This window comes from Cherax quadricarinatus, chromosome 3, assembly GCF_038502225.1.
Source record: "Cherax quadricarinatus isolate ZL_2023a chromosome 3, ASM3850222v1, whole genome shotgun sequence".
Lineage (NCBI taxonomy): Eukaryota > Metazoa > Arthropoda > Malacostraca > Decapoda > Parastacidae > Cherax > Cherax quadricarinatus.
In genome coordinates, this window is record NC_091294.1 from 53,313,700 (window position 1) to 53,332,837 (window position 19,138).

Below are 19,138 nucleotides of genomic sequence, written 5' to 3' on the forward strand. Positions count from 1 at the left end.
CGAGAGGTTGGTGATGGTGGTGTAATGTGTGCGAGAAGTTGGTGATGGTGGTGTAGTGTGTACGAGAGGTTGGTGATGGTGGTGTACTGTGTACGAGACGTTGGTGATGGTGGTGTAGTGTGTACGAGAGGCTGGTGATGGTGGTGTAGTGTGTACGAGAGGCTGCTGATGGTGGTGTAGTGTGTACGAGAGGTTGGTGATGGTGGTGTAGTGTGTACGAGAGGTTGGTGATGGTGGTGTAGTGTGCACGAGAGGCTGGTGATGGTGTAGTGTGTACGAGAGGCTGGTGATGGTGGTGTAGTGTGTACGAGAGGCTGGTGATGGTGGTGTAGTGTGTACGAGAGGTTGGTGATGGTGTAGTGTGTACGAGAGGTTGGGGATGGTGGTGTAGTGTGTACGAGAGGTTGGTGATGGTGTAGTGTGTACGAGAGGCTGGTGATGGTGGTGTAGTGTGCACGAGACGCTGGTGATGGTGGCGTAGTGTGTACGAGAGGCTGGTGATGGTGGTGTAGTGTGCACGAGAGGCAGATGATGGTGTAGTGTGCACGAGAGGCTGGTGATGGTGTAGTGTGCACGAGAGGCTGGTGATGGTGGTGTAGTGTGTACGAGAGGCTGGTGATGGTGTAGTGTGCACGAGAGGCTGGTGATGGTGTAGTGTGCACGAGAGGCTGGTGATGGTGTAGTGTGCACAAGAGACTTTTGATGGTGGTCTAGTGTGCACGAGAGGCTGGTGATGGTGGTGTAGTGTGTACGAGAGGCTGGTGATGGTGTAGTGTGCGCGAGAGGATGGTGATGGTGTAGAGTACGAGAGGCCGGCGATGTAGTGTGTACGAGAGGCTGGTGATGGTGGTGTAGTGTGTACGAGAGGCTTGTGATGGTGTATTGTGCACGAGAGGCTGGTGATGGTGTAGTGTGTACGAGAGGCTGGTGATGGTGTAGTGTGTACGAGAGGCTGGTGATGGTGTGTGTACGAGAGGCTGGTGATGGTGTAGTGTGCACGAGAGGCTGGCGATGGTGTAGTGTGTACGAGAGGTTTGTGATGGTGTAGTGTGTACGAGAGGCTCGTGATGGTGTAGTGTGCACGAGAGGCTGGTGATGGTGGTGTAGTGTGTACGAGAGGCTGGTGATGGTGGTGTAGTGTGTACGAGAGGCTGGTGATGGTGTAGTGTGTACGAGAGGCTGGTGATGGTGTAGTGTGTACGAGAGGCTGGTGATGGTGTAGTGTGCACGAGAGGCTGGTGATGGTGGTGTAGTGTGCACAAGAGGCTGGTGATGGTGGTGTAGTGTGCACGAGAGGCTGGTGATGGTGTAGTGTGCACGAGAGGCCGGTGATGGTGGTGTAGTGTGTACGAGAGGCTGGTGATGGTGTAGTGTGTACGAGAGGCTGGTGATGGTGTAGTGTGCACGAGAGGCCGGTGATGGTGTAGTGTGCACGAGAGGCCGGTGATGGTGTAGTGTGTACGAGAGGCTGGTGATGGTGTAGTGTGTACGAGAGGCTGGTGAAGGTGTAGTGTGCACGAGAGGCTGGTGATGGTGTAGTGTGTACGAGAGGCTGGTGATGGTGTAGTGTGCACGAGAGGCCGGTGATGGTGGTGTAGTGTGTACGCGAGGCTGGTGATGGTGTAGTGTGTACGAGAGGCTGGTGATGGTGTAGTGTGCACGAGAGGCTGGTGATGGTGTAGTGTGCACGAGAGGCCGGTGATGGTGGTGTAGTGTGTACGAGAGGCTGGTGATGGTGTAGTGTGTACGAGAGGCTGGTGATGGTGTAGTGTGCACGAGAGGCTGGTGATGGTGTAGTGTGTACGAGAGGCTGGTGATGGTGGTGTAGTGTGTACGAGAGGCTGGTGATGGTGGTGTAGTGTGTACGAGAGGTTGGTGATGGTGTAGTGTGTACGAGAGGTTGGTGATGGTGTAGTGTGTACGAGAGGCTGGTGATGGTGGTGTAGTGTGCACGAGAGGCTGGTGATGGTGTAGTGTGCACGAGAGGCTGGTGATGGTGGTGTAGTGTGCACGAGAGGCTGGTGATGGTGTAGTGTGCACGAGAGGCTGGTGATGGTGGTGTAGTGTGCACGAGAGGCTGGTGATGGTGTAGTGTGCACGAGAGGCTGGTGATGGTGGTGTAGTGTGCACGAGAGGCTGGTGATGGTGTAGTTTGCACGAAAGGCTGGTGATGGTGTAGTGTGCACGAAAGGCTGGTGATGGTGTAGTGTGCACGAGAGGCTGGTGATGGTGTAGTGTGTACGAGAGGCTGGTTATGGTGTAGTGTGCACGAGAGGCTGATGATGGTGGTGTAGTGTGTACGAGAGGCTGGTGATGGTGTAGTGTGTACGAGAGGCTGGTGATGGTGTAGTGTGTACGAGAGGCTGGTGATGGTGTAGTATGCACGAGAGGCTGGCGATGGTGTAGTGTGTACGAGAGGCTGGTGATGGTGGTGTAGTGTGTACGAGAGGCTGGTGATGGTGTAGTGTGCACGAGAGGCTGGCGATGGTGTAGTGTGTACGAGAGGCTGGTGATGGTGGTGTAGTGTGTACGAGAGGGTGGTGATGGTGTAGTGTGCACGAGAGGCTGGTGATGGTGTAGTGTGCACGAGAGGCTGGTGATGGTGTAGTGTGCACAAGAGACTGGTGATGGTGGTCTAGTGTGCACGAGAGGCTGGTGATGGTGGTGTAGTGTGTACGAGAGGCTGGTGATGGTGTAGTGTGCGCGAGAGGCTGGTGATGGTATAGAGTACGAGAGGCCGGCGATGGTGTAGTGTGTACGAGAGGCTGGTGATGGTGGTGTAGTGTGTACGAGAGGCTTGTGATGGTGTATTGTGCACGAGAGGCTGGTGATGGTGGTGTAGTGTGTACGAGAGGCTGGTGATGGTGTAGTGTGTACGAGAGGCTGGTGATGGTGTAGTGTGTACGAGAGGCTGGTGATGGTGTGTGTACGAGAGGCTGGTGATGGTGTAGTGTGCACGAGAGGCTGGCGATGGTGTAGTGTGTACGAGAGGTTTGTGATGGTGTAGTGTGTACGAGAGGCTCGTGATGGTGTAGTGTGCACGAGAGGCTGGTGATGGTGGTGTAGTGTGTACGAGAGGCTGGTGATGGTGGTGGTGTGTGTACGAGAGGCTGGTGATGGTGTGGTGTGTACGAGAGGCTGGTGATGGTGTAGTGTGCACGAGAGGCTGGTGATGGTGGTGTAGTGTGCACAAGAGGCTGGTGATGGTGGTGTAGTGTGCACGAGAGGCCGGTGTTGGTGGTGTAGTGTGTACGAGAGGCTGGTGATGGTGTAGTGTGTACGAGAGGCTGGTGATGGTGTAGTGTGTACGAGAGGCTGGTGATGGTGTAGTGTGTACGAGAGGCTGGTGATGGTGTAGTGTGTACGAGAGGCTGGTGAAGGTGTAGTGTGCACGAGAGTCTGGTGATGGTGTAGTGTGTACGAGAGGCTGGTGATGGTGTAGTGTGTACGAGAGGCTGGTGATGGTGTAGTGTGCACGAGAGGCCGGTGATGGTGGTGTAGTGTGTACGAGAGGCTGGTGATGGTGTAGTGTGTACGAGAGGCTGGTGATGGTGTAGTGTGCACGAGAGGCTGGTGATGGTGTAGTGTGCACGAGAGGCCGGTGATGGTGGTGTAGTGTGTACGAGAGGCTGGTGATGGTGGTGTAGTGTGTACGAGAGGCTGGTGATGGTGTAGTGTGTACGAGAGGCTGGTGATAGTGTAGTGTGCACGAGAGTCTGGTGATGGTGTAGTGTGTACGAGAGGCTGGTGATGGTGTAGTGTGTACGAGAGTCTGGTGATGGTGTAGTGTGTACGAGAGGCTGGTGATGGTGTAGTGTGTACGAGAGGCTGGTGATGGTGTAGTGTGTACGAGAGGCTGGTGATGGTGTAGTGTGCACGAGAGGCTGGTGATGGTGTAGTGTGTACGAGAGGCTGGTGATGGTGTAGTGTGCACGAGAGTCTGGTGATGGTGGTGTAGTGTGTACGAGAGGCTGGTGATGGTGTAGTGTGTACGAGAGTCTGGTGATGGTGTAGTGTGCACGAGAGTCTGGTGATGGTGTAGTGTGTACGAGAGTCTGGTGATGGTGTAGTGTGTACGAGAGTCTGGTGATGGTGGTGTAGTGTGTACGAGAGGCTGGTGATGGTGTAGTGTGTACGAGAGTCTGGTGATGGTGGTGTAGTGTGTACGAGAGTCTGGTGATGGTGGTGTAGTGTGTACGAGAGGCTGGTGATGGTGTAGTGTGTACGAGAGTCTGGTGATGGTGGTGTAGTGTGTACGAGAGTCTGGTGATGGTGGTGTAGTGTGTACGAGAGGCTGGTGATGGTGTAGTATGTACGAGAGTCTGGTGATGGTGGTGTAGTGTGCACGAGAGTCTGGTGATGGTGTAGTGTGTACGAGAGGCTGGTGATGGTGTAGTGTGCACGAGAGTCTGGTGATGGTGGTGTAGTGTGCACGAGAGTCTGGTGATGGTGGTGTAGTGTGTACGAGAGTCTGGTGATGGTGGTGTAGTGTGCACGAGAGTCTGGTGATGGTGTAGTGTGTACGAGAGGCTGGTGATGGTGTAGTGTGTACGAGAGGCTGGTGATGGTGTAGTGTGCACGAGAGGCTGGTGATGGTGTAGTGTGCACGAGAGGCTGGTGATGGTGTAGTGTGTACGAGAGGCTGGTGATGGTGTAGTGTGTACGAGAGGCTGGTGATGGTGTAGTGTGCACGAGAGTCTGGTGATGGTGTAGTGTGTACGAGAGGCTGGTGATGGTGTAGTGTGTACGAGAGGCTGGTGATGGTGTAGTGTGTACGAGAGGCTGGTGATGGTGTAGTGTGTACGAGAGGCTGGTGATGGTGTAGTGTGCACGAGAGGCTGGTGATGGTGTAGTGTGTACGAGAGGCTGGTGATGGTGTAGTGTGTACGAGAGGCTGGTGATGGTGTAGTGTGTACGAGAGGCTGGTGATGGTGTAGTGTGCACGAGAGTCTGGTGATTGTGGTGTAGGGAAGTGACGTATGAGAGGTATGAGTCCCTCAGTCTCTGGAGTCAGTGTTCAGTCCATCAGTCTTGAAAAAAGTACAGCATATGCTGGGAGAAATGACTTACACTCTACAGTCAGGTTCTGTTGGTGTATGACAGCTGGTTCATGGGGTGTAGTGGTAGGGTGTATGACAGCTGGTTCATGGGAGTGTAGTTGTAAGGTGTATGACAACTGGTTCATGGTGTAGTTGTAGGGTGTATGACAGCTGGTTCATGAGGGTGTAGTTGTAGGGTGTATGACAGCTGGTTCATGGGGGTGTAGTTGTAGGGTGTATGACAGCTGGTTCATGGGGGTGTAGTTGTAGGGTGTATGACAGCTGGTTCATGGGGGTGTAGGGTGTATGACAGCTGGTTCATGGGGGTGTAGTTGTAGGGTGTATGACAGCTGGTTCATGGGGGCGTAGGCTGTATGACAGCTGGTTCATGGGGGTATAGTTGTAGGGTGTATGACAGCTGGTTCATGGGGGCGTAGGGTGTATGCCAGCTGGTTCATGGGGGTGTAGTTGTAGGGTGTATGACAGCTGGTTCATGGGGGTGTAGGGTGTATGACAGCTGGTTCATGGGGGTGTAGTTGTAGGGTGTATGATAGCTGGTTCATGGGGGTATAGGGTGTATGACAGCTGGTTCATGGGGGTGTAGTTGTAGGGTGTATGACAGCTGGTTCATGGGGGTGTAGTTGTAGGGTGTATGGCAGCTGGTTTATCTGGGTGTAGTTGTAGGGTGTATGACAGCTGGTTCATGGGGCTGTAGTTGTAGGGTGTATGACAGCTAGTTCATGGGGGTGTAGTTGTAGGGTGTATGACAGCTGGTTCATGAGGGTGTAGTTGTAGGGTGTATGACAGCTGGTTCATGGGGGTGTAGTTGTAGGGTGTATGACAGCTGGTTCATGGGGGTGTAGTTGTAGGGTGTATGACAGCTGGTTCATGGGGGTGTAGGGTGTATGACAGCTGGTTCATGGGGGTGTAGTTGTAGGGTGTATGACAGCTGGTTCATGGGGGCGTAGGCTGTATGACAGCTGGTTCATGGGGGTATAGTTGTAGGGTGTATGACAGCTGGTTCATGGGGGCGTAGGGTGTATGCCAGCTGGTTCATGGGGGTGTAGTTGTAGGGTGTATGACAGCTGGTTCATGGGGGTGTAGGGTGTATGACAGCTGGTTCATGGGGGTGTAGTTGTAGGGTGTATGATAAGTGGTTCAGGGGGGTATAGGGTGTATGACAGCTGGTTCATGGGGGGGTAGTTGTAGGGTGTATGACAGCTGGTTCATGGGGGTGTAGTTGTAGGGTGTATGACAGCTGGTTCATGGGGGTGTAGGGTGTATGACAGCTGGTTCATGGGGTGTAGGGTGTATGACAGCTGGTTCATGGGGTTGTAGGGTGTATGACAGCTGGTTCATGGGGTTGTAGGGTGTATGACAGCTGGTTCATGGGGGTGTAGGTTGTATGACAGCTGGTTCATGGGGTTGTAGGGTGTATGACAGCTGGTTCATGGGGGTGTAGGGTGTATGACAGCTGGTTCATGGGGTTGTAGGGTGTATGACAGCTGGTTCATGGGGTTGTAGGGTGTATGACAGCTGGTTCATGGGGGTGTAGGGTGTATGACAGCTGGTTCATGGGGGTGTAGGGTGTATGACAGCTGGGTGGTGGTAGTAAACTGCAGAGGTCAGCGAACTTTTTTGGGTGTTACCCCAAAACCAATTTATGTAGAGAGAACTTACTGGAGTTGAAAGTGCAGAATCCGGAAAACACAAATTCAAAATAGTTTATCGAGTCCATTTGTATGGAGAATACTTCTAGTACAAGCTGAAAGGTATGTATTATTCGCGATAAACCAACTTCAATAATAAAACATATAACAAAGCAATATGAAAAATAAACTGCATGAACTAAATAATAAGACAATTTTAATAAAAATTTCATTAGGGTGTTGGGTAGGGGTGGTTTTAATAAGGACCTGCCTTGTATGGGCCAGTAGGCCTTCTGCAGTGTTGATACATTCTTATGGAGAAACATTTTCACTTCAGGTTTTGGAGAAACTTTAGGAAATTAAAAATTATTTCTTTGAAAAAAAAAGTGAAACCCATATTTTGTTTCGCTTATTAAATATTTTTTTTTTCGTACAATTTTATTTATATGTTTATAGAACCTTCATTACCCCCGAGATTTTAATTTTTACCCCATTTTGGGTAATTTACCCCGGTTCCCCGACTTGGCAGGCGATGCAACATACCCCCAGTGAAAAGTAGGGGCGTCACTGGTACACTAAGAGAAAACACAGTAAGTGTCCGGGGCCCAAGACTGTTCAGCAGTCTCCCACCAACAATAAGGAGCATTACCAGTAGGCCCCTGGTTGTCTTCAAGAGGGAGCTGGACAGATACCTAAAGTCGGTGCCGGATCAGCCAGGCTGTGGTTCGTACGTTGGATTGCTTGCGGCCAGTAGTAACAGCTTCGGTGATCAGGCCCTGATCCACCGGGAGGCCTGGTCATGGACCGGGCCGCGGGGGAGTTGATCCCTGGAATACCCTCCAGGTAGTAAACTGAGCAAAATCCAGCATCAGTAAGGTAAAAAGCTCATTACCCCAAGGCACTGTCCTGGCACCCCTTCTGTTTCTTTTCCTCAGCAGTTTTATATTATCATTTGCAGATGGCACTAAAATAAGTATGAAAGTCACCTCGGTAGAAGACACAAAAACTGCACAAAGATATATACAGTATTTTGTAGTATGCAGTGGATAACAATATGAAGTTCTATGTTGATAAGTTTCATGAAGAACTTAAAAGGGACACTGTATACAAAACTCAGAACAGTCTTGTAGAATGTACAAGATTGATGGACTGAACACATCGACTCCAGGCTGAGGGACTGATTACCTCATACTCCTCTCCTTACGCCTTCCTCTTTGTATCGGACTGATGAAGCCACTGCGTGGCAAGACAGCAATGCCTAAGCGTACGTAATAAGGCAAATAGATTACTGGGATTTATATCAAGAAGTGTAAGCAACAGAAGTCCAGAGGTCATACTGCAGCTTTATACATCATTAGTAAGGCCTCACCTAGATTATGCAGCTCAATTCTGGTCTCCATATTACAGAATGGACATAAATTCGTTAGAAAACATTCAGCCTAGGATGACTAAATTAATACATAGCATTAGAAATATTCCTTATGAAGAAAGATTGAAGACTCTTAAGTTACATTCACTTGTTAGACGAAGAATGAGGGGAGACCTGATCGAAGTGTATAAGTGGAAGATAGGTATTAATAAAGGGGATATTAACAAGGTCTTGAGGATATCTCTCCAAGAGAGAACCCGCAGTAATGGATTTAAATTAGATAAGTTTAGATTTAGAAAGGACATAGGAAAGTTGAAGAATTGAGACATAGGAAAGTATTGGTTTGGAAATAGGGTAGTTGATGAGTGGAACAGTCTACCTAATTGGGTTATTGAGGCTGGGACTTTGGGTAGTTTCAAATTTAGGTTGGATAAGTACATGAGTGGGAGGGGTTGGATTTGAGTGGGACTTTCACATCAGAGCTTATTTCTTGGGTGGCATTGAAAATTGGGTTGGGCAAATGTTTTGTTAGTGGGATGAATTGTGAAGGACCTGCCTAGTATGGGCCAACAGGCCTGCTGCAGTGTTCCTCCTTTCTTATGTTCTTATGTAGTCCGTTATAGATATTATTTTCCCAAGTTTTCCATAACTGATTAACTGAAATTTGTTCTAGCCAGGAGCCCTGCCCCAGATTATTCTTGTCTCGTGTTTTCCTAGTCAACCAGGTTGTTGCTGCTGGCGACCCGCTGGCCCATATATCCATCACAACCTGGTTAATCTGCCATTAGGTGGGGAAGTACTTGTCCAGCAGTGTTTCAGATATCTTCCGGTGAGATGAATATTCTGGGATCACGGATGTTGATATAAAGTTCTCTTATTGTCCCCATATCTCTCCTGCTTTTCGCGGGGTTTATTTTACATTTTCTCCCATATCTTTCGCTTCATGTTATGGTATGGTGTACGAGAGCTGATCCTTATGGATGAGGGTATATGAGAATTGGGCGGTGGGGTAGTGTGAGTATGGTGTAGGTCTGATGGCTGGCTGGTGGTGAGGGGTGTATGACGGCTGGCTGGTGGTATAAGGTGGTGAGGGGTGTATGACGGCTGGCTGGTGGTATAAGGTGGTGGTGGTAAGAGAGTTGGGTTGGGTTGGTGTTTGAGTGGTGGTGGTGTAGTCAGATGTATTGGGGCTTGGAATTTCTAGGGACGTACGTACACTGTACGGGTTGTGAGTGTTAGACGGCTAGTGAGCGAGATTTACGTCGTGTAGGGTGGAGGAGTCGACGGCGTTGATGGTAGTGGTAGTGAGTGTTGGTGTGGTCGGCGGCGGGGGGCCCAGATGAGTGTTGGTGTGGTCTGCGGCGGGGGCCCGGCGACGGGTGTGGAGCCCCACGCTCATTCAGTGTGTGTGTGTGCGCGCCAGTCCGCCCGCCGCCCCGCGTAGTGGCGCGCTAACTCTCGCTCCTACCATGGCGCATACACCTCCCCTCACCACGCCCGCACGCCCACCCTCTCCCTTCTCCACTACCAGTAGTAACCAGGGCAATAATGTGGACGTGGAAGGCGATGCAGTGTTTGCGCTTTGACGTAGGTCTTACCAGTGAAGAATAGCGTGAGGGGTCGAGTTGAGGCCATGTGGTGTAGTTGTGGTGGTGCTGCTGCCATGTTGGCGCTGCCAGAGTGGGTGTGTGCAGTGATACAGTGAGCATGTGGTGGTGGTGGTCACCATCGACCCGGCCTAAACCACCTGTCATAAAGTGGTGCACCAGCATCCTGCAACTGTGGAGGTGTTGAGCTGTGTGCCGCTAATGGAGAGCAGGAAGTGACGGGCGTGGGCGTGGGCGGCGGGATGGGTGTTGGCTTGCCACCCGTCCTCTTCTGCTCCTGCTCACTGTCCCTCTGCTGCTGCAAGATGCTGCTATTGGAAGTGATGGCTGTTGGCCATGACGAAGTATACTGCAGGAGGTGGGCGTTGCTCCATCATAATGGTAGGTAGCATGTAGTGGGCGGCCAGGCCCACCATGGCCCGGGTGCCAGGTGGGTGGCCTTCATGCGTGGGCGCCATTGTGGCGGGGCGCGGCCCTCCGTACCCCCACACCCAACCACCCACTGTTTTCTCAACCACACAACCCAACCTCCCTCCTTCAGTAGTTGCACGTTGAGTGATGGTGTTGAGAGTTAGTGGGTGTGGTGGCGCCCGCCATCCTCACTCACCGGCCCTCAAGGGCCAGACCCCACTCACACCACCTCAATTTGCCACCCTCCTCCCCTCCCTCCCTCACTCCCTCCATCCCATATCCCCTTTTAAAATCCCCCGTTTGCTTCGCCGTGTATGTTAGGCCTAAAACGGGTGTGTTTGTCTTGTGGAGACATGAGTGTTGACAACCACGCCCTGGGCGTGATTGTAGTGGGCGGGCGGGCGGGCTGGGGCGCCTCTGCCTGGTAGGCAGCTATTGCGCGGGATGTTGGCAGTTGTGGAGCTCTGCTGAGGTTACTGACCCCCTCCACCCACCCCACCCCACAATACAACACCCCACCCACCCACCCCACCCCACTATACTTCACTCCCCCCACCCCACTATACAACACTCCCCCACCCCACAATACTACACTCCATCCCACCCCACCAAACTGCACTCCACCCACCCCACCATACTACACTCCACCCACCCCACCATACTACACTCCACCAACCCCACCATACACTCCACCTACCCCACCAACCTACACTCCACACATCCCACCAAACTACACTCCACACATCCCACCAACACTCCACACAGCCCACCAAAGTACACTCCACCCACCCCACCAAACTACACTCTACACATCCCAACAAACTACACTCCATACACCCCATCCCACTATACTACACACACCCCACTACATTACACACTTCACCCCACTAGTACATTCCACCCACCCCACTATACTACATTCTACCCACCCCACTACTACACTCTACCCACCCCACTATACTACATTCCGCCCACCCCACTATACTACATTCCACCCTCCCCACTATACATTCCACGCACCCCACTACTACATTCTACCCACTCCACGATACATTCCACCCACCCCACTATACTCCACCACTACCTCAAAACACCAAGCCAATGATGATCATTTTCAAATCACTTGTTCTCTCTAGGCTGGAATACTGCTGTACACTAACATCTCCATTCAAAGCAGGTGAAATTGCAGATCTAGAGAGTGTACAGAGATCCTTTACTGCACGTATAAGTTCTGGCAAGCACCTTAACTACTGGGAACGCTTGGAAGCACTTGACTTGTACTCGTTGGAACGCAGGAGGGAGAGATATATCATAATCTACACTTGGAAAATCCTGGAAGGAATGGTCCCAAATCTGCACACAGAAATCACTCCCTACGAAAGTAAAAGACTGGGCAGGCGATGCAAAATGCCCCCAATAAAAAGTAGGGGCGCCATTGGTACACTAAGGGAAAACACCATAAGTGTCCGGGGCCCAAGACTGTTCAAGAGCCCCCCGTCAAGCATTAGGGGAATTGCCAATAAACCCCTGGCTGCCTTCAAGAGAGAGCTGGACAGATACCTGAAGTCAGTGCCGGATCAGCCGGGCTGTGGCTCGTACGTTGGACTGCGTGCGGTCAGCAGTAACAGCCTAGTTGATCAGGCCCTGATCCATCGGGAGGCCTGGTCATGGACTGGGCCGCGGGGGCGTTGATCCCCGGAATAACCTCCAGGTAACCTCCACCCAGCCCACTCACTCCCACCCCACCCTACAATACTACACTACCTACCCTACTCCGCAATACAGCCTCACCCTCCCTACCCCTCAATACACCCTCACCCGCCCTACCCCTCTGTACACCCTCACCCACCCTACAACTCTTTACACCCCCACCCACCCTACAACTCTATACACCCCCACCCACCCTACAACTCTATACACCCCCACCCACCCTACAACTCTATAAACCCCCACCCACCCTACCACTAAACACCCTCACCCCCACCCCTTGATACACCCCCACCCACCCTACCCTTCTATACTCCCCCACCCACCCTACCCTTCTATTCACCCCCACCCCACCCCACTATAGTAAACACCTACCCCACCCCATACATTTGTCACCTGCTCCACTATATTACATTTGTCGCCCACTTCACCATATTACACTCCCGCAGCACTTAATTCCACCCACCCCATTCTATAATATACTCGCCACTATACTACACTCGCTCCCTGCTCTTCTGTATCACACTACACCCACCCCACTCCACTATACTACTCTCACCTCCATTATACTTTACTCGCCCCCCACTCCACTATACTACACTCCACCCACTCCACTATACTGCACGCCCCCCGCTCCCACACTCCACCCACCCCACAGTGCCACGATCGCACGTGCAAAGAAAATGATAGGATGGATAATGAGAACTTTCAAAACGAGAGATGCCAAGCCCATGATGATCCTTTTCAAATCACTTGTTCTCTCTAGGCTGGAATACTGCTGTACATTAACATCTCCATACAAAGCAGGTGAAATCGCAGATCTAGAGAGTGTACAGAGATCCTTTACTGCACGTATAAGTTCTGTCAAGCACCTTAACTACTGGGAACGCTTGGAAGCACTTGACTTGTACTCGTTGGAACGCAGGAGGGAGAGATATATCATAATCTACACTTGGAAAATCTTGGAAGGAATGGTCCCAAATCTGCACACAGAAATCACTCCCTACGAAAGTAAAAGACTGGGCAGGCGATGCAAAATGCCGCCAATAAAAAGTAGGGGCGCCATTGGTACACTAAGAGAAAACACCATAAGTGTCCGGGGCCCAAAACTGTTCAACAGCCTCCCATCAAGCATTAGGGGAATTGCCAATAAACCCCTGGCTGCCTTCAAGAGAGAGCTGGACAGATACCTAAAGTCGGTGCCGGATCAGCCGGGCTGTGGCTCGTACGTCGGACTGCGTGCGGCCAGCAGTAACAGCCTAGTTGATCAGGCCCTGATCCATCGGGAGGCCTGGTCGTGGACCGGGCCGCGGGGGCGTTGATCCCCGGAATAACCTCCAGGTAACTCCATTCAATACTGTACTCGCCCCTATACTACACTCCCCACCCACTACATTCGCCACCCACTCCACTACACTTCGCCAGTCACTTCCCTATACACTACACTTCACTCCCCACCTACTCTACACTTCACTCCCCACCTACTCTACTATGGTATACTCCACTACATTCCACCCACCTCCACTGTATTACACTCCACCCACCCCACTAAACTATACTACACTCCACCCACCCCACTAAACTATACTACACTCGCCACCCACCCTATTCCACTAAACAACACTCGCCACCCACTCCACTATACTACGCTAGCCACCCATCCCATTCCACTATACTGCATTTGCCACCCACCTCACTGCTCTATACTACACTCACCACCCACCCCACTGCGCTATACTTCACTTACCGGCCACCCACTCCACTATACACTCGCTACACGCCCCACTCCACTATACACTCGCCACCATCCCAATGTACTACGCTCACTCCACCCACCCTACCTTCACCCCACTCACACCATTCTACCCACATCTTTATACGCTCACACCCACTCAGATTACACTCAACTTCGGGCCACCCCACACGCGTAAGCCACTCCGACCCCGCTCACGCGCCCACCTTTCAAGCCCAAGTAACACACACCTTACTGATGCCTAGTTTACACACCCACCCCACGCCCACCCCCCACACCCCTACCCCATGCACCCCTGTCGCAAGCACTCCAACCCCACACACCCCAACCCAACACACCCCAACCTAACACCCTAACCCCACGCACCCCAACCCCACACACCCTAACCCCACGCACCCCAACCCCACACACCCCAACCCCATACACCCCAATCCCATACACCCCAATCCCACACACCCCAATCCCACACACCCCAACCCAACACACCCTAACCACACGCACCCCCGCCCCACATACCCTCACCCCCACACGTCTTCCAGACGCCCCCAACACATCCCATTCACCATCCACGTTAAGCCCCCCCCACGCACGCCTACCTCATTACTCACCAGACAACTCTCACCATCCATACGCCCATTCCACCCGTACGCCCACTCCACAGACACGTCCGCGTCTCCACCCACACGCTAACCCCTCTCCACGCCTTCCCACATTTTACACCGCACACCAGTCTTACGGCCAGATTACACAATGCACGCCCACCTCACACCATTTTCAACCACCTTACTCTACACCAACTCCACTCAAGCCCATCCATCCCCACTCACTCGACCACCCCACTCGTCCACCCCATTTACTCGTCCACCTCCACTCGTCCTCCCCCCACTCGTCCACCTCCACTCGTCCACCTCCACTCTTCCACTCTTCACACCCCCTCTCTTTTTATCTTAATTCTTGTCTCCATGTTCTCTGCTGAGGGAGGAGACTCACTCTTCTCTTCTCCCTCTTGTCCAGTTTCCAGCAGCTTGTTCCTTTAATTCTCATCATAGTCACGCCAGATATGTTATATGTTCACTTTGTTTATTTGAGGCTTCCTCAGGATAACTATGTTGACGCTTCCTCAGGATAACTATGTTGACGCTTCCTCAGGATAACTATGTTGACGCTTCCTCAGGATAACTATGTTGACGCTTCCTCAGGATAACTATGTTGGCGCTTCCTCAGGATAACTATGTTGAGGCTTCTTCAGGATAACTATGTTGACGCTTCCTCAGGATAACTATGTTGACGCTTCCTCAGGATAACTATGTTGACACTTCCTCAGGATAACTATGTTGATGCTTCCTCAGGATAACAATGTTGGCGCTTCCTCAGGATAATTGAAAGAAATTCAAAATATTTCTTTTCATATGCCAAAAACAAGGCAAATACCACATCTAGTATCGGACCCTTACTCAGACAGGATGGGACTTACACAGATGACAACAAGGAAATGAGTGAAATATTGAAATCCCAGTACGACTCTGTGTTTAGTGAACCACAAATCGGTCTGAGGATCGACGACCCAAATGATTTCTTCATGAATGAGCCTCAAAACTCCATAAATGTATGCCAGATTTCCGACATTACCCTAACTCCGATAGATTTCGAAAAAGCCATTGACAACATGCCTATGCACTCAGCCCCGGGCCCAGACTCGTGGAACTCTGTTTTCATTAAGAATTGCAAGAAACCCCTCTCGCGTGCCCTAAGTACACTATGGAGGAGGAGCTTCGACATGGGTGAAATTCCACAGTCACTTAAAACAACGGATATAGCCCCACTCCATAAAGGTGGCAGCAAAGCATTAGCTAAGAACTATAGACCAATAGCTCTGACGTCCCACATCATAAAAATCTTTGAAAGAGTGCTAAGAAGCAGGATTGCAAATCACCTGGATTCCCAAAATCTGCACAATCGAGGGCAACATGGGTTCAGGGCAGGTCGCTCCTGCCTCTCACAACTACTGGATCACTATGACATGGCCTTGGATGCACTGGAAGAAAATCAGAATGCAGATGTAATATACACAGACTTTGCAAAAGCATTTGACAAATGCGATCATGGCGTAATAGCCCATAAAATACGTGCTAAAGGAATAACTGGGAAAGTGGGGAGATGGATCTTCAACTTCCTAACAAATCGAACACAAAGAGTAGTGGTCAACAGAGTTAAATCGGAGGCTGCCATAGTGAAGAGCTCTGTTCCACAAGGCACAGTACTCGCCCCCATCTTATTCCTTATCCTCATATCAGACATAAACAGAGATATACACCACAGCACCGTATCATCCTTTGCGGATGATACTAGGATCTGCATGAGGCTGTCATCTGCTGAGGACGCGGTTAACCTCCAAGAAGATATAAACAAAGTTTTCCAGTGGGCAACAGTAAATAATATGATGTTCAATGAGGACAAATTCCAACTACTCCGTTATGGAAAACTGGAGGAGATAATAACTAGAACAGAGTATACTACTGACTCCGGCCATACAATAGAGCGGAAAAATAATGTAAGGGACCTGGGAGTAGTAATGTCTGAGAATCTCACTTTCAAGGATCACAACAGTGCCACGATCGCACGTGCAAAGAAAATGATAGGATGGATAATGAGAACTTTCAGAACGAGAGATGCGAAGCCCATGATCCTTTTCAAATCACTTGTTCTCTCTAGGCTGGAATACTGCTGTACATTAACATCTCCATTCAAAGCAGGTGAAATCGCAGATCTAGAGAGTGTACAGAGATCCTTTACTGCACGTGTAAGTTTTGTCAAGCACCTTAACTACTGGGAACGCTTGGAAGCACTTGACTTGCACTCGTTGGAACGCAGGAGGGAGAGATATATCATAATCTACACTTGGAAAATCTTGGAAGGAATGGTCCCAAATCTGCACACAGAAATCACTCCCTACGAAAGTAAAAGACTGGGCAGGCGATGCAAAATGCCCCCAATAAAAAGTAGGGGCGCCATTGGTACACTAAGGGAAAACACCATAAGTGTCCGGGGCCCAAAACTGTTCAACAGCCTCCCATCAAGCATTAGGGGAATTGCCAATAAACCCCTGGCTGCCTTCAAGAGAGAGCTGGACAGATATCTAAAGTCAGTGCCAGATCAGCCGGGCTGTGGCTCGTACGTTGGACTGCGTGCGGCCAGCAGTAACAGCCTAGTTGATCAGGCCCTGATCCATCGGGAGGCCTGGTCATGGACCGGGCCGCGGGGGCGTTGATCCCCGGAATAACCTCCAGGTAACCTCCAGGATAACTATGTTGAGGCTTCCTCAGGATAACTATGTTGAGGCTTCCTCAGGATAACTATGTTGACACTTCCTCAGGATAACTATGTTGAGGCTTCCTCAGGATAACTATGTTGACACTTCCTCAGGATAACTATGTTGACGCTTCCTCAGGATAACTATGTTGAGGCTTCCTCAGGATAACTATGTTAAGGCTTCCTCAGGATAACTATGTTGAGGCTTCCTCAGGATAACTATGTTGACGCTTCCTCAGGATAACTATGTTAAGGCTTCCTCAGGATAACTATGTTGAGGCTTCCTCAGGATAACTATGTTAACGCTTCCTCAGGATAACTATGTTGACACTTCCTCAGGATAACTATGTTGACGCTTCCTCGGGATAACTATGTTGAGGCTTCCTCAGGATAACTATGTTGAGGCTTCCTCAGGATAACTATGTTAACGCTTCCTCAGGATAACTATGTTGACGCTTCCTCAGGATAACTATGTTGACGCTTCCTCAGGATAACTATGTTGACACTTCCTCAGGATAACTATGTTGACGCTTCCTCAGGATAACTATGTTAACGCTTCCTCAGGATAACTATGTTGACGCTTCCTCAGGATAACTATGTTGACGCTTCCTCAGGATAACTATGTTGACACTTCCTCAGGATAACTATGTTGACGCTTCCTCAGGATAACTATGTTAACGCTTCCTCAGGATAACTATGTTGACGCTTCCTCAGGATAACTATGTTGACACTTCCTCAGGATAACTATGTTGACACTTCCTCAGGATAACTATGTTGACACTTCCTCAGGATAACTATGTTGACGCTTCCTCAGGATAACTATGTTGACACTTCCTCAGGATAACAATGTTAACGCTTCCTCAGGATAACTATGTTGACGCTTCCTCAGGATAACTATGTTGACGCTTCCTCAGGATAACTATGTTGACACTTCCTCAGGATAACTATGTTGACACTTCCTCAGGATAACTATGTTAACGCTTCCTCAGGATAACTATGTTGACACTTCCTCAGGATAACTATGTTGACGCTTCCTCAGGATAACTATGTTGAGGCTTCCTCAGGATAACTGTGTTGACGCTTCCTCAGGATAACTATGTTAAGGCTTCCTCAGGATAACTATGTTAAGGCTTCCTCAGGATAACTATGTTGACACTTCCTCAGGATAACTATGTTGACGCTTCCTCAGGATAACTATGTTAAGGCTTCCTCAGGATAACTATGTTGAGGCTTCCTCAGGATAACTATGTTGACACTTCCTCAGGATAACTATGTTGAGGCTTCCTCAGGATAACTATGTTGAGGCTTCCTCAGGATAACTATGTTGACACTTCCTCAGGATAACTATGTTGAGGCTTCCTCAGGATAACTATGTTGAGGCTTCCTCAGGATAACTATGTTGACGCTTCCTCAGGATAACTATGTTGAGGCTTCATCAGGATAACTATGTTGAGGCTTCCTCAGGATAACTATGTTGAGGCTTCCTCAGGATAACTATGTTGAGGCTTCCTCAGGATAACTATGTTGAGGCTTCCTCAGCATAACTATGTTGACGCTTCCTCAGGATAACTATGTTGAGGCTTCCTCAGGATAACTATGTTGAGGCTTCCTCAGGATAACTATGTTGACGCTTCCTCAGGATAACTATGTTGACGCTTCCTCAGGATAACTATGTTAAGGCTTCCTCAGGATAACTATGTTGAGGCTTCCTCAGCATAACTATGTTGAGGCTTCCTCAGGATAACTGTGTTGACGCTTCCTCAGGATAACTATGTTGAGGCTTCATCAGGATAACTATGTTGAGGCTTCCTCAGGATAACTGTGTTGACGCTTCCTCAGGATAACTATGTTGATGCTTCATCAGGATAACTATGTTGAGGCTTCCTCAGGATAACTATGTTGAGGCTTCCTCATGATAAGTTATGATGAGGCTTCCTCAGGATACCTACCTTTAGGCTTCCTCGGGATAACTTATGTTGAAGCTTCCTCAGGATAACTGTTGAAGCTTTCTCAGGATAACTGTTGAAGCTCCCTCAGGATAACTGTTGAAGCTTCCTCAGGATAACTGAAGCTTCTTCAGGATAACTGTTGAAGCTCCCTCAGGATAACTGTTGAAGCTCCCTCAGGATAACTGTTGAAGCTTCTTCAGGATAACTGTTGAAGCTTCCTCAGGATAACTGTTGAAGCTTCCTCAGGATAACTGTTGAAGCTTCCTCAGGATAACTGTTGAAGCTTCCTCAGGATAACTGTTGAAGCTTCCTCAGGATAACTGTTGAAGCTTCCTCAGGATAACT